Consider the following 12,395-nt stretch of genomic DNA (forward strand, 5'->3'; position numbering starts at 1 on the left):
TTCCTTAGCAGGGCATAGTTTCAAGTTGTATGTCCGGTATCTCGCTACTATGCCTTTTATCAAAGTTTGTCTTCATGCGGCACTTGTACACGTCCTGTTCTTGGACAGTTTTTTGTTTACTTCAGTGAGTTCGACGTTCTCTAAGAGCCCTAGCTCCCTATTTGCAGGAAGTATGGGCACCCTGCCCGAAGTGGCAAAATGAGGACTGCAGCCTATATAAGTGGCGAACGATCTGTTGTGATGTTTTACAACGGCCTCGAGACAGTACTTCCAGCCACCGGCAAAGTCTGGATACATCTTCAGATCAGTTTGACGTCTCGTATGGCACGCCCCGCTTGTCCTTTTGCTGCCGGGTGGTATAGAGACGAATACTTCATCATCATCCCGCGCTCCTGTGCTAACTTTGATAACTTCGCACTCTGGAAGGCCGGCCAGTAGTCACAGACTAGCGTCTTTGTGTGTTTAAAACATTCAACCTTGAGGAGATCGATAACGCAGTTTGCGTCTTTGCCAGCTTGAGCCGCAATCGTCCTTGTGCACTCATCTATGGAGAGCCGGAAAGCTTATGTTCGCTTGACTCCTTCGCCCTTTTTTTTAGCTCCGCGAAGTTCAAATGAATTACTTCAAATGGGACGCTTGAATATTCAGGGTATGTCTCATGACGTCTGTCGATTGCTTGAATTTAACTTTATTCCCCTGACAGACATGGTATGTGCGGATGTAATGGCTGATTTCTTTTTTCATGCCCACCCATGTGAATCTGATAAGCAATTTCTTATACGTCTTATACGTGCACCAGAGGCCATCATGTGCGCCCGATTCAGGAGTGTCGTGGTACAGATGAAGAGTCCTTTGAACCATAGTTGGTGGTACGTTATACTTTCCATTGATAAACGGGAGCTATTCTGTACTTTCCCACAGCTTAATATGATTTATTGCCTCTGGATTCTTGCTTGATGCGTGCACATGTAATCTTGACAGTGCGTCAGCGTCAGTGAGGTGCGGGCTAGGACGACGCGAATTACGAAATCACTGTCGCAGATAGTTGACCCATCTAGCAATGCGGTCTCTTGGCAGGGCCATGCTCAGAAGTTGAGTCAGTGTCATGATGGTCAGTGAAAAGCATGAATCTGGCACCTTGCAGGTAAGTATGAAAGTAGTGCGCAGCTTTTAAGACGAACAGAGCTTCCTTTTCTGTGGTAGAGTAATTGATTTCAGCGGGTTTCAGGGTATAGCTATAATACCCCACAACCTGGCGTTTGGTTTGATCAGCTTGTTTTGAGGGTTTCTGGTATAGAACTACCCCGGTAGCATAGTGTGATGCGTCTTTGTTCAGCACGAAAGGCAGAGAAAAATCCGGTATTCGGAAGCTGGGGTACCACCATATTAGTTTTGCAAGCTCACAAGGGGCACTTTCACACTCCTCGTCCCCTTTAAAAGGCACGTCTTTCTGGTTCATACGTGTGAGGCACCTAGTCAGTGCATAGACTTTTGTAGACGCCCTGACGTGTCCTGCTAGGCCAAGAAAAACGCGCAGGGAGTGCACGTCATAAGGCTTTACCAGCTTGGAGATTCTCTCTATTTATTGTTGCTTAGCGCTTTTAGTGCGTTCATCAAACACCCTGCCAAGAAATACTAGCTTATCTTGAAAGAACGCACTTTCTTAAAGTTGACTTTGAGTTGGGCAAGGCTGAAAGTGTGAAGAACTTTTGAAAGATGACTACGGTGCTCCTCCTATGTTGACGATGATGATCGTTGATGTACACATTGCAAAATGTGCCCAAGTAATGTTTCAGAATGTCGGTAATAATTTTCTGAAACAATACATGGGAGTTTTTCCAACGAAATGGTAGGCAGTTGTGCTCAAACAAGTCAAATGGGGTGATGAACGCGGTGTACTTTTTTGTTTCTTCAGTTAGTGGAATCTGCCACATGCCCTTGAAGAAATCTATTCGTGAAAAACAATCGCAACCACCAGTTTCGTCAATGATGTCGTCGGTTCTCGGCATTGGATAAGGTGTCAATTCAGTTTGACGATTGAGAGCCTGATAGTCTGTGCAGAGGCGGAATGTCCCGTCTTCTTTTGGTGCAATAGTTATAGAAGAAGCAAATGGGGATACAGAAGGCCGTATGATACCTGCGTCCAACATTTCTTGCAACTCCTTTTTCAACCACAACTTTTTATCTCTGGAAATATTATAGGGGGTTCTACGAACCACTGTTTTATCTGCGAGCTCGAAAGGAACGACATGTGATTTCAATGCTGGAGGGTAGCTCCCCATACATGTAAGCTCTGGGTACTTCTTGATGTCTTGATGTCTTCCTGGTGAAAAATTAGCCTTGATGCACTGGGTTCTTCACCAGGATCTTCTGTTCTCATGTTGTCTTCGACCATTGCTTGGTGGTACCAACAGAGGTTTATCTTAAGTTTGTTCATGTCTGGGCGCGACAAAAGAAAATTGTAGGCGACATTGGGAATTGCCAATACGTTACTAGTAAGACAATGCCGTTGGAATTCAATAGCCAATGCTATTGATTCGCTATGCATGGTCACTGACCCATCATAGGCTTCGACGCGCAAAGCTCTACCAGCATACAGATGACCGGCATCCACTGGACGTTTGCTGATAATTGATACAGAAGCCCAATTGTCAACCACAGCCTGCACTTGAACGCCATTTACTTTAAAGGGGGCATACATTGAGCTTGACGACACCACATACACTGTCTCACTGAAGCTCTTTTTCTGGGGCCTGTTATCCACGGTGGTCAGATTATGAGGAAGTAGTTTGTCCTGAACAGTGGTAATTGGTTCTTCACCATCATCACAGACAATATTGGCGCTTCCGAAAGGTTTGTTTATGAAGCTATCTTCACATTCAGATGACGGCAACGACTCTAGACGTTCACTCAGTTGACGAGTATCAAGTTGCTCTGTTTTACCATCTGGCTGTCTCCTCAATGTAATTCTTGGCGCTGAGGACTGTAGAAAGTTCAGCGGGTCATCAAATGTTCTTGGACCTTTCAGCTGGACATGACCACGGATCTCGATACACTACCCTTGCGTTACCAACACTACAACTGCAGGAGACGACAGCTTCGGCTGTGCAGAACAAAATAAGCGACGCCTCTCAAGACAGTTCTCAAGCAGAGAGCCACATGTATATCTGAACCACAGTGCAACATCCCGCCTTTCTACGGCATTGCCTTAGAAAACCGGTAAAATTTTTCTTTTCCACAGTTCCCAACGTATTGGTCCATGATCCATGAGTTGCACATCGTATGATTTTCTGGCGTTAACACCCAAATAGCAGGCGCATAGTCAAAATCTTTGTGTTGCCGGAGTGCCACATATTCTTGTCACAGGTGTACTCGAAAAACCACAGCCAGCAGTGTGCGCTTTGCGACTCTCCTTCAAAAATACCCGGTTCAGACACACCTCGTGCTGATTGCTCTCGATTAAGCGCTTGGACGAAAGTTCTCGTTATTACATTATGTTGCAGAAGGTGCCTTTGCAGCTCAATTACAGTCAAGTCTAGGCTCACCTTCCCCACAGGCGCTTCCTCTTTGAGGGTGCCACGTCGTATGAATTCCCGAACGAATTCGCTCACTGCCTGCAGCAGTAGATTCACTGTCACCGATCCTGTTTGCAACAGGCCTTGGCGGCTTATTGCAGCTTGTTGCAGCACCACGTTGAGCAGCGTGGTAGAACTAACTTCGAGAGGAAGGTCCGTCGATGGCTCACCGTGCGCTTTGTATCGGGTAAAAACAACAGACTCGGATGACGCCTAGTCGATGAAAAACGCCACCCGCATCTGTTTTTCAAAATCTGTCGGCTGCGGCAAAATGTAGGGTTCCTTACTAGAACGACAGCAGAAAAGCAAATCTGAGTGAGACGGGTGTCTTGTTCTTGTAACTTCTTCGTCCTCCCTTCTCCCTTAGCTCACTACACACACACACACACACACACACACACACACATATATATATATATATATATATATATATATATATATATATATATATATATATATATATATATATATATATGCGCTTTCTTTTTCTTAGCAGCGGTGCGGTTTAACATTACGTTGAACAAAAGCGGCTGAAAATGCGTGAGTGCATGTCATTTCTATAATGAATGCATGCGAGTATCAATCATAGATTATAAACCATTAGGGAACAGTAAATTGTGTTTTATTTGCATGTGTCCCTGTGCCCTTAAGTTGAAATTAGCAACGCTGTTCTTTTCCTTTGAAAGATTGTTAGACCGCCCCAAGGAACTCGCAAGTTCGACAAACAGACCATGGTACTATTACTCTTATTTAAATAAAGCGCAAGGGATGTGGTTACCAAGCATGAAAAGCAATTATCGGTGCAGAGGCAAGAAATATGTAATTAAAAAAAAAGAAAGAGGCATTAGCGCCCTCACCAGTGTTGTTTAATTTGACAGTGCGTGGACAGCACCTGCTTTGAAAAGTTTGCGTGTGGCCGTTGCCAGACTATACACTTATGTTCTTGAGCTCAGATAGCTTTCTGTGACTTCCCTCTTTTCTCCTCTCTTTTCTTTGGAGATGAAAATAAAAGAAGTAGACGTAGTCACCGTTTACTCACGTGTGAAACATCACACGCGTTTGTGTTCTTAGGACGGTAATCAGCGTTTTCCCGTGCTTTCTTTATTTTTTTCTTTCCCGTGAAACGAGGGGTTGCCGGTGTTATTGAAGGCATACAGCGCTGCACTAAGTTCATGTAAATTAAAAAGAAAAGGAATGAAAATACAGAAAACGAGAACGAAGGAAAGTGCCGAGAAGGAGCGACGAAGAAGAACGACATTAAAGGCGCAGGTGAAACTGAAGGCACGACAAGGTAAGACCGCTGCAAGCGTCACCGGAACGTGATCGTGTCCGTCACTAAACAGGCACCAAACTGAATAAATTCAACCGAAATTGACAAACAAGTTGCCCAAACGCTCCCAACACGCAGCATTAGCTGCGGCTAGCATTTTATTTGACGTGACCAACACTACTTTGTCGTTTAACGAATTGGTAACGAGGCCACCCAATGTGATAACCGCAAGAATCGCAGGTCTAGACGTAACCGTTTCTTGTGTGTACCTGAACGTGTCATGAGCGTTGAGAAAGGGCGCGCCTGCGGCAAGCCACCGTGGAAGAATGCTGCAAGTGCTCTTCACCAGCTTGCCATCCTTTCGTGGGCGTTCGCCTTGCCGTGGGCGCGGGGCGTTGTTTGATGGATGGATCGATGTTATGAGCGTCCCCTTTGGAACGGGGCGGTGGGTTGCGCCATCAAGCTCTTGCTGTAATACTGCCTAATGTCCTACCAAGGTTAAACAACGAAAAAAAAAACACTATAAACTACGACGCCCAAATTTTCTGATTGCCTTTTGCGAACTATGCTTTTGTACGTCTCCGTCTTTTGTCGCTTACCTACTTTTCTTCCACCAATCCTCCAATCGCCTTTTACTAATGCCTATTGCGCACATGTTTTCTTTACCACTGCTCCCGCTGAACCCAAGGGCTTCAAAGAGGCCAGTGGTGCCTAAATCGACCGCTGGGTAGACGTCTTCACATTCTAATAAAACATGCTCCGTCGTTTCCCTAGCTTTACCGCAGCAAGCACATGCTTCGTCTTCTTATATCTCGCTTTATAGGTGCGTGTTCTAAGGCATCCCTATCTCGCTTCGAAAAGTAATGAGCTTCGCTTTGAGTTATCATAAATGGTTTCTTTCCTGGTTTTGTTTTTTCCTCTTAAGTAGTTACTCATGGCAGGTTACTTTTCCGTTGCCGCCACCCATGAGATGGCGAACCCCGCAGTGCCATTTCGCGGTAAGGCCATCGGCGGTAGATGTGCCCGGCTTCTCCGCAGTGATAGGAAAGCGGACAGTGCTCGGAGGCGCGCCAAATACCAGTCTTCCTTGGAATACTGCGTGGGGCGACGGCTTGGCGTGCTGGCGGCGGGGGTGGTGGTGGATGACGGAACTGTGTCGTCGCTGGGCCTGGCCGTGGGCGCGGAGGGGGAGCGTGACGGCTGGCTACAGCGGCGTATGTCATCGCTTGTGGCTGAGGCTGTGGCGATTCAGGGGCTACTCCGAGTTGATGGAGCTCCTCACGTACGACGTCCGCAATCGAAGCCACTTGAGGCTGTGATGAAGGGAACAGCTTCTGTAGCTCCTCCCACACGGCCGTTCGGATAGTCTCGTGCAGGTCGTCGGTGGCCAGTGATTGAACTTCGGCGATGTTGGTTGAGTTAGTGCGGCGATTGAATTGCCGGTTCCGTATTTGCAGTGTCCTCTCGATGCTGGTGGCCTCGCGAAGAAACTCGTCGACGGTCTTCGGTTGGCTTCGTACCATTCCGGCGAAAAGTTCCTCCTTCACATCAAGCACGAGTAGGCGGACTTTCTTCTCCTCGGACATTTCCGGGTCGGCATGGTGGAATAGACTGCTCATTTCCTCCGTGAAGATCGCGATGGTCTCATTAGGCAGCTGCACTCGGGTTTCTAGTAGTGACTGGGCTCGTTCTCGGCGTACGACCCTTCTGAATGTCTGCAGGAAGCCGCTTCGGAACAGGTCCCACGTCGTTAAGGCGGCTTCTGGGTTCTCGAACCATGTCCTCGCGGCGTCTTCCAATGCAAAAGAGACATGTCGAAGTTTGTCCTCGCTGTTACAGCTGTTAAATGCAGCGACCCTCTCTTACGTCTCAAGCCAGGTTTGCCGGTGCTCGAATGCTGAACCGCGGAACGTCGGAGGCTCCCTGGGTTGCTGTAGCACGACGGGGGACCCTGGGGCTGCCATTGGGGTTGACTGGGCGACGATCTAACTGGTCATCTGAGGCAAAAGATCGTGCTCCGGGGGCAGTCCTTGCAGCATGCGGCTACCTCTCTGGTTCTTGGCGACGTTGGTGGTGTCTTCCGCGTTCGGGCGTGGGTCACGGCTTTGTGGGGGCGTCCGGTACATGAACGCAAAGCACATCCCCGAGATGTCACGTGGTAGTGACGTTAAAGAAAACAGTAGCAACACTGTGAAAGAGAAAACTATCTTTTATTGGGCGAACATGTGCCCACAAAAGTAGGCTGCACTTACAGCGCAACGATAGCTGCGAACACAGTCGGCGATCTTCGAAAATCTGATCAGCGGGTCAAGCGCGTCGGCTTTTATGCATCAGTCGTCGAATGTTCGAGAGTAATCGCTGTGACCCACGTGTCTTCCACAAGGTTCCGCACTATGCGCGTAGCGCATACTGCAATCAAATTACACAAGGTTCAGTGACAGACTGCGAATGGAACCATGGATGACATTCCAGAAACTTCCGATATATGCGGGCGCGTTGTGCGCCCTGCGATAACATTTGTTGGGCGGTGAAACGTGGCAGTGGTACGAAGGACATATACATGCAACTCAACCGTGTTTTCTGCGTTTTAAAACTATGACGGCCTTTCAACGACATATGCTCACCTCGTTCGGCCTACATAATCATGAAAAGGTCCGCGGTGGGACCGATAAGCTGAGAGTCCGAGGCCTACAAGGTCATTTTCCCGTGAAACTCTATCGTGTATGCATAGTGCGTATGTGGTGCAAGAGCAGGCACCGGAGCGGGTGTTTTGTGTTCGACGGCTGTTTTTCACAATGCGATGCGGTAGGCTTTGGCACGTGCTGCCTCTGTTCGCCGTGTACGCAGGAAAAAATCGCTCGGGGGTATAGCTCAGTGGTAGAGCATTCGACTGCAGATCGAGAGGTCCCCGGTTCAAACCCGGGTGCCCCCTCTGCTTGTTTCTTTTTTTCCGCTTGCGCTTTTCTCGCTTTCTTCTTTTTTGGCGACGTCACCAAACTAAATAAATTCAACAAATAAATTCAACCAATATCCACAAACACTGTTGCCCGAACGCTCCCAACACGCACCATTAGCTACGGTTAATGTCTTATTTGACGTGACCAACAGTAGTGTGTCCTTTAACGAATCGGTAGCGAGAACACCCAATGTGGTAATCGCAATAATCGCAGCTCTACACTCAACCGTTTCTTGTGTGCAGACGAACGTGTCATGAGCCTTGAGAAAGGGTGCGCCTGCGGCGAGACACCGTGGAAGAATGCTGCAAGCGCTCTTCACCGACTCGACATCCTCGCCCTGGACTCGTCCCGCCATCTCGCGGCAACCGCTCGAAACTCTCGCGAGCCGTCAAGCGCGCGCGTGCTTTGGAAGGTCTCCTGCCAGCCATGTTGCAGTAGCCATTGCATTTATTATTTTCGAGTGTGATACAATACGCGGCTTGAAAACTACACTTGTGGAGCGAGTGTTCAAACAAACAAACAAAGGAGACCACAAATGTTCTCACTCATAACGACAGACAAGGGCCAAGAATAGAAATCGCTTTCCGCTACCGTCTTGCAGCTTCTCTCTTACCTCACCCCGAATTATTAATGAGTACATAATAAAAAGATACGGCCTGAGTGGAAACAGCAATTATGCTTTACCCACACTTCAGGAGGCGCAGTTCAAACCATTTCTGCGTAACCCTAATAACGATAACGATATGGAAAACAAGGCCCGCTGCGTTCCTCCAGTAGAACAGCACACCTCATGATCTCGCGGTCTGTGCAAAAGTCACTTCTCTTCCAGCTTCTCCGCCAAGCGTATTTCAGGTTTCAGATTTACTGATCGATATCAGGTATGCGCTTCCTCCGTAACAGCACAAGGAAACGCTTACCAGGAGAACATGGGGCAATACAAGGCGTTGAAAGTGGACACGTGCTTCTTTGCTTTGTTTTGAAGCAATTAAGTCATGCAGCGCTCAACTTTCGATGCTTCTGCATATTGCATGTTATTATTTTTTAGTTCATAAAGAGAAACGCGTTGACCTGTATTCCTTACGAGACATGAGTGACTAGCACTATCCGCATTGACTCGTTGAATTTTTTAATTGTATTATTATTATTATTATTATTATTATTATTATTATTATTATTATTTTGTCCGTTGACATTACTGGCGTGTTGTAACTCGTGCACTGGTACGTACGCGATGTTGCATGAAGGGACGTAGGAAACGTTCGGAAGCGTGATATTTGGTTTGATCAGCTTGTTTGGAGGGTTTCTGGTATAGAACTGCCCCGGTAGCATAGTGTGATGCCTCCGTGTTCAGCAAGAAAGGCAGCGAAACATCCGCTATTCGCAAGAGGGTGTACGACGATATTAGTTTTACAAGCTCACAATAGGCACCTTGGCACTCCTCGTCCCATTGAAAAGGCATGACTTTCTTGTGCGAGGCACGTCTGAGGCACATTGTTCTCAGCGCATAGTCTTTGGTAGACGCCCTGAGTACATGGCCCGATAGGCCAAGAAAAACGCGCAGGGAATGCACGTCATAAGGCCTCACCAGCTTGGAGGTTCTCTCTATCGATTCTTGCTTAGTGCTTTTAGTGCGTCCATTAAACCCTGCTATGAAATGCTGCTTTATCTTGAAAGAACGCACTTTTCTTGAAGTTGATCTAGAGTTAGGCCTGGCTGAGAGCATGAAAAACTTATGAATGATGACTACGGTGCTCTTCCTTTGTCTTTGAGTAGATGAAGATGTCGTCAATGTACACATTGCAAAATGTGCCCAAGTAATGTTTCAGAATGTTGGTCATAATCTTCTAAAACCACGCGGGGGAGTTTTCCTAACCAAATGGTAGGCAGTTGTACACAAACAAGTCAAATGGGGTTATGAACGCGGTGTTCTTTTTCGTTTCTTCAGTTAGTGGAATCTGCCACAAGCCGTTGCAGATATCTATTCGTGAAAAACAATCGCAACCACCAGTTTCGTCAATAATGTCGTCGATTTTTGGCATTGGATAAGGTATCAATTAATCTTGACTATTGAAAGCCCGGAAGTCTGTGCAGAGGCGGAATGTTCCGTCTTCTTTTGGTGAAATTGTTATAGAAGAAAATGGGGATACAGGAGGCCTGATGATACCTGCGTCCAACATCCTGCGTCCTTGCCCAACTTTGAGTTGGGCAAGGCTGAAAGCGTGAAGAGCTTTTGAAAGATGACTACGGTGCTCTTCCTATGTTGACGATGATGTCGTTGATGTACACATTGCAAAATGTGCCCAAGTAATGTTTCAGAATGTCGGTAATAATCTTCTGAAACCATGCATGGGAGTTTTTCCGACGAAATGGTAGGCGGTTGTACTCCAATAAGTCAAATGGGGTTATGAACGCGGTGTACTTTTTCGTTTCTTCAGTTAGTGGAATCTGCCACACGCCCTTGAAGAAATCTATTCGTGAAAAACAATCGCAACCACCAGTTTCGTCAATGATGTCGCCGATTCTCGGCATTGGATAAGGTATCATTTCAGTTTGACCATTGAGAGCCCGGTAGTCTGTGCAGAGGCGGAATGTGACGTCTTCTTTTGGTGCAGTAGTTATAGGAGAAACAGATAGGGATACAGAAGGCCGGATGATACCTGCGTCCATTTCTTGCAACTCCTTTTTCAGCCACACCTTTTTATCTCTGGACATATTATAGGGGGTTCTACGAACCACTGTTTTATCTGGGAGCTCGTAAGGAAGGACATGTGATTTCATTGCTGGAAGGTAGCTCCCCATGCATGTAAGCTCAGGGTACTTTGTCTTGATGTCTTCCTGGTGAAAAAGTTCCCTTGATGCACTAGGTTCTTCACCAGGATCTTCTGTTCAAATGCTTTTTTCGACCATTGCTTGGTCGTACCAACAGAGGTTTATATTAAGTTTGTTCATGTCTGGGCGGGACAAAAGAAAATTATAGGCGACATTGGGAATTGCCAATACGTCACTAGTAAGACAATGCCTTTGGAATTCAATAGCCAATGCTATGCATTCGCTATGCATGGTCACTGACCCATCGTAGGCTTCGACGCGCAACGTTCTACCAGCATGCAAATGACCGGTATCCACTCGATTCTTGCTGATAATTGATACAGAATCTCCATTGTCAACGACAGCCTGCACTTCAACGCCATCTACATTAAAGGGGGCATACATTAATCTTGACGACACCAAATACACTGTCTCACTGAAGCTATTTTTCTGGGGCTTGTGATACACGGTAGTCAGATTATGAGGAAGTAGTTTGTCGTGAACAGTGGTGATTGGTTCTTCACCATCATCACAGGCATTATTGACGCTTCCTTGGGGTTTGTTTATGAAGCTATCTTCACATTCAGATGACGGCAACGACTCTAGATGTTCGCTCAGTTTACGAGAATCAAGCTGCTGTGTTCTACAGCTTGGCTGTCTCCTCTGTGTAATTCTTGGCACTGAAGTCTGTAGAAAGTTCAGCGGGTCAAAAATTTGCTTGGACCTTTCAGCTGGACATGGCCACTCACCTCGATACACGACCCTTGCGTTACCAAAACTACAACTGCAGAAGACGACAGCTTCGGTTCTGCAGAATACAATAAGCGACGCTTCTCAAGACAGTTCTCGAGCAGAGAGCCCCATGTATATCTGTACCGCACAGCAGCATCCCGTCTTTCTACTGCGTTGCCTTAGAAAGCCACTAAAAAATTTCTTTTCCACAGTTCCCAACGCGTTGGTTCATGATCCATGAGTTGCGCATCGTAGGATTTTCTGGCGACAACACCCAAATAGAAGGCGCCTATTCAAAATCTTTGTGTCGTCGGAGTGCCACATATTCTTGTCACAGGCGTACTCGATAAAACCACAGCCAGCAGTGCACGCTTTGTGAGTCTCCTTCAAAAATACCCAGTTCAGCCACACCTCGTGCTGATTGTTCTCGATCAAGCGTTTGGACCAAAGTTCTCATTATTACATTATGTTGCATAAGGTGCCTTTGCAGCTCTATTACAGTCAAGTCTAGGCTCACCTTCCCTATAGGCATTTCCTCTTTGAGGGTGCCACGTCGTATGAATTTCAGAAACAGTTCGCTCACTGTCTGCAGCTGTAGATTCAATGTCACCGAGCCTGTTTGCACCAGGCCTTGGTGGCTGATTGCAGCTTGTTGCAGCACCACGTTGAGCAGCGTGGTAGAACTAAGTTCGAGAGGAAGGTCCGTCCCTGGCTCACCGTGCGCTTTGTATCGGGTGAAAACAACAGACTCCGATGCCGCATGGTCGATGAAAAACGCCCCCCACATCTGTATTTCAAAATATGTCGGCTGCGGCAAAATGTGGGCATCCTAACTAGAACAAGAGAAGAAAAGGCAATCTGATGATGATGATGTCCTTGATGAGTTTGGCGCTTACCCACTCGCGGGGATTGGCCAAGAGTCGGGCAGACTTTGCCTATGTGTTCAGAAAATAGAGGTAAAAATCTAAAATTTTGTTACATGAATTTAGGCGAGGGAAACTCGAAACGGTTCAGTAGACTTTCATGCTACGAAGAGGAAAAAAAGTAATTATC

The 12,395-nt window shown here is 46.9% G+C and overlaps 1 non-coding gene across 1 annotated transcript; it reads left to right on the forward strand.

Annotated features, from left to right (window-relative positions):
• Positions 1-7,705: 7,705 nt before the first annotated feature.
• On the forward strand, positions 7,706-7,777 carry TRNAC-GCA (transfer RNA cysteine (anticodon GCA)). Its single transcript has one exon. It is a non-coding gene; the product is annotated as a tRNA-Cys (tRNA).
• Positions 7,778-12,395: the final 4,618 nt, after the last annotated feature.

Source organism: Dermacentor andersoni, chromosome 8, assembly GCF_023375885.2.
Source record: "Dermacentor andersoni chromosome 8, qqDerAnde1_hic_scaffold, whole genome shotgun sequence".
In the NCBI taxonomy this organism is placed as follows: Eukaryota; Metazoa; Arthropoda; class Arachnida; order Ixodida; family Ixodidae; genus Dermacentor; species Dermacentor andersoni.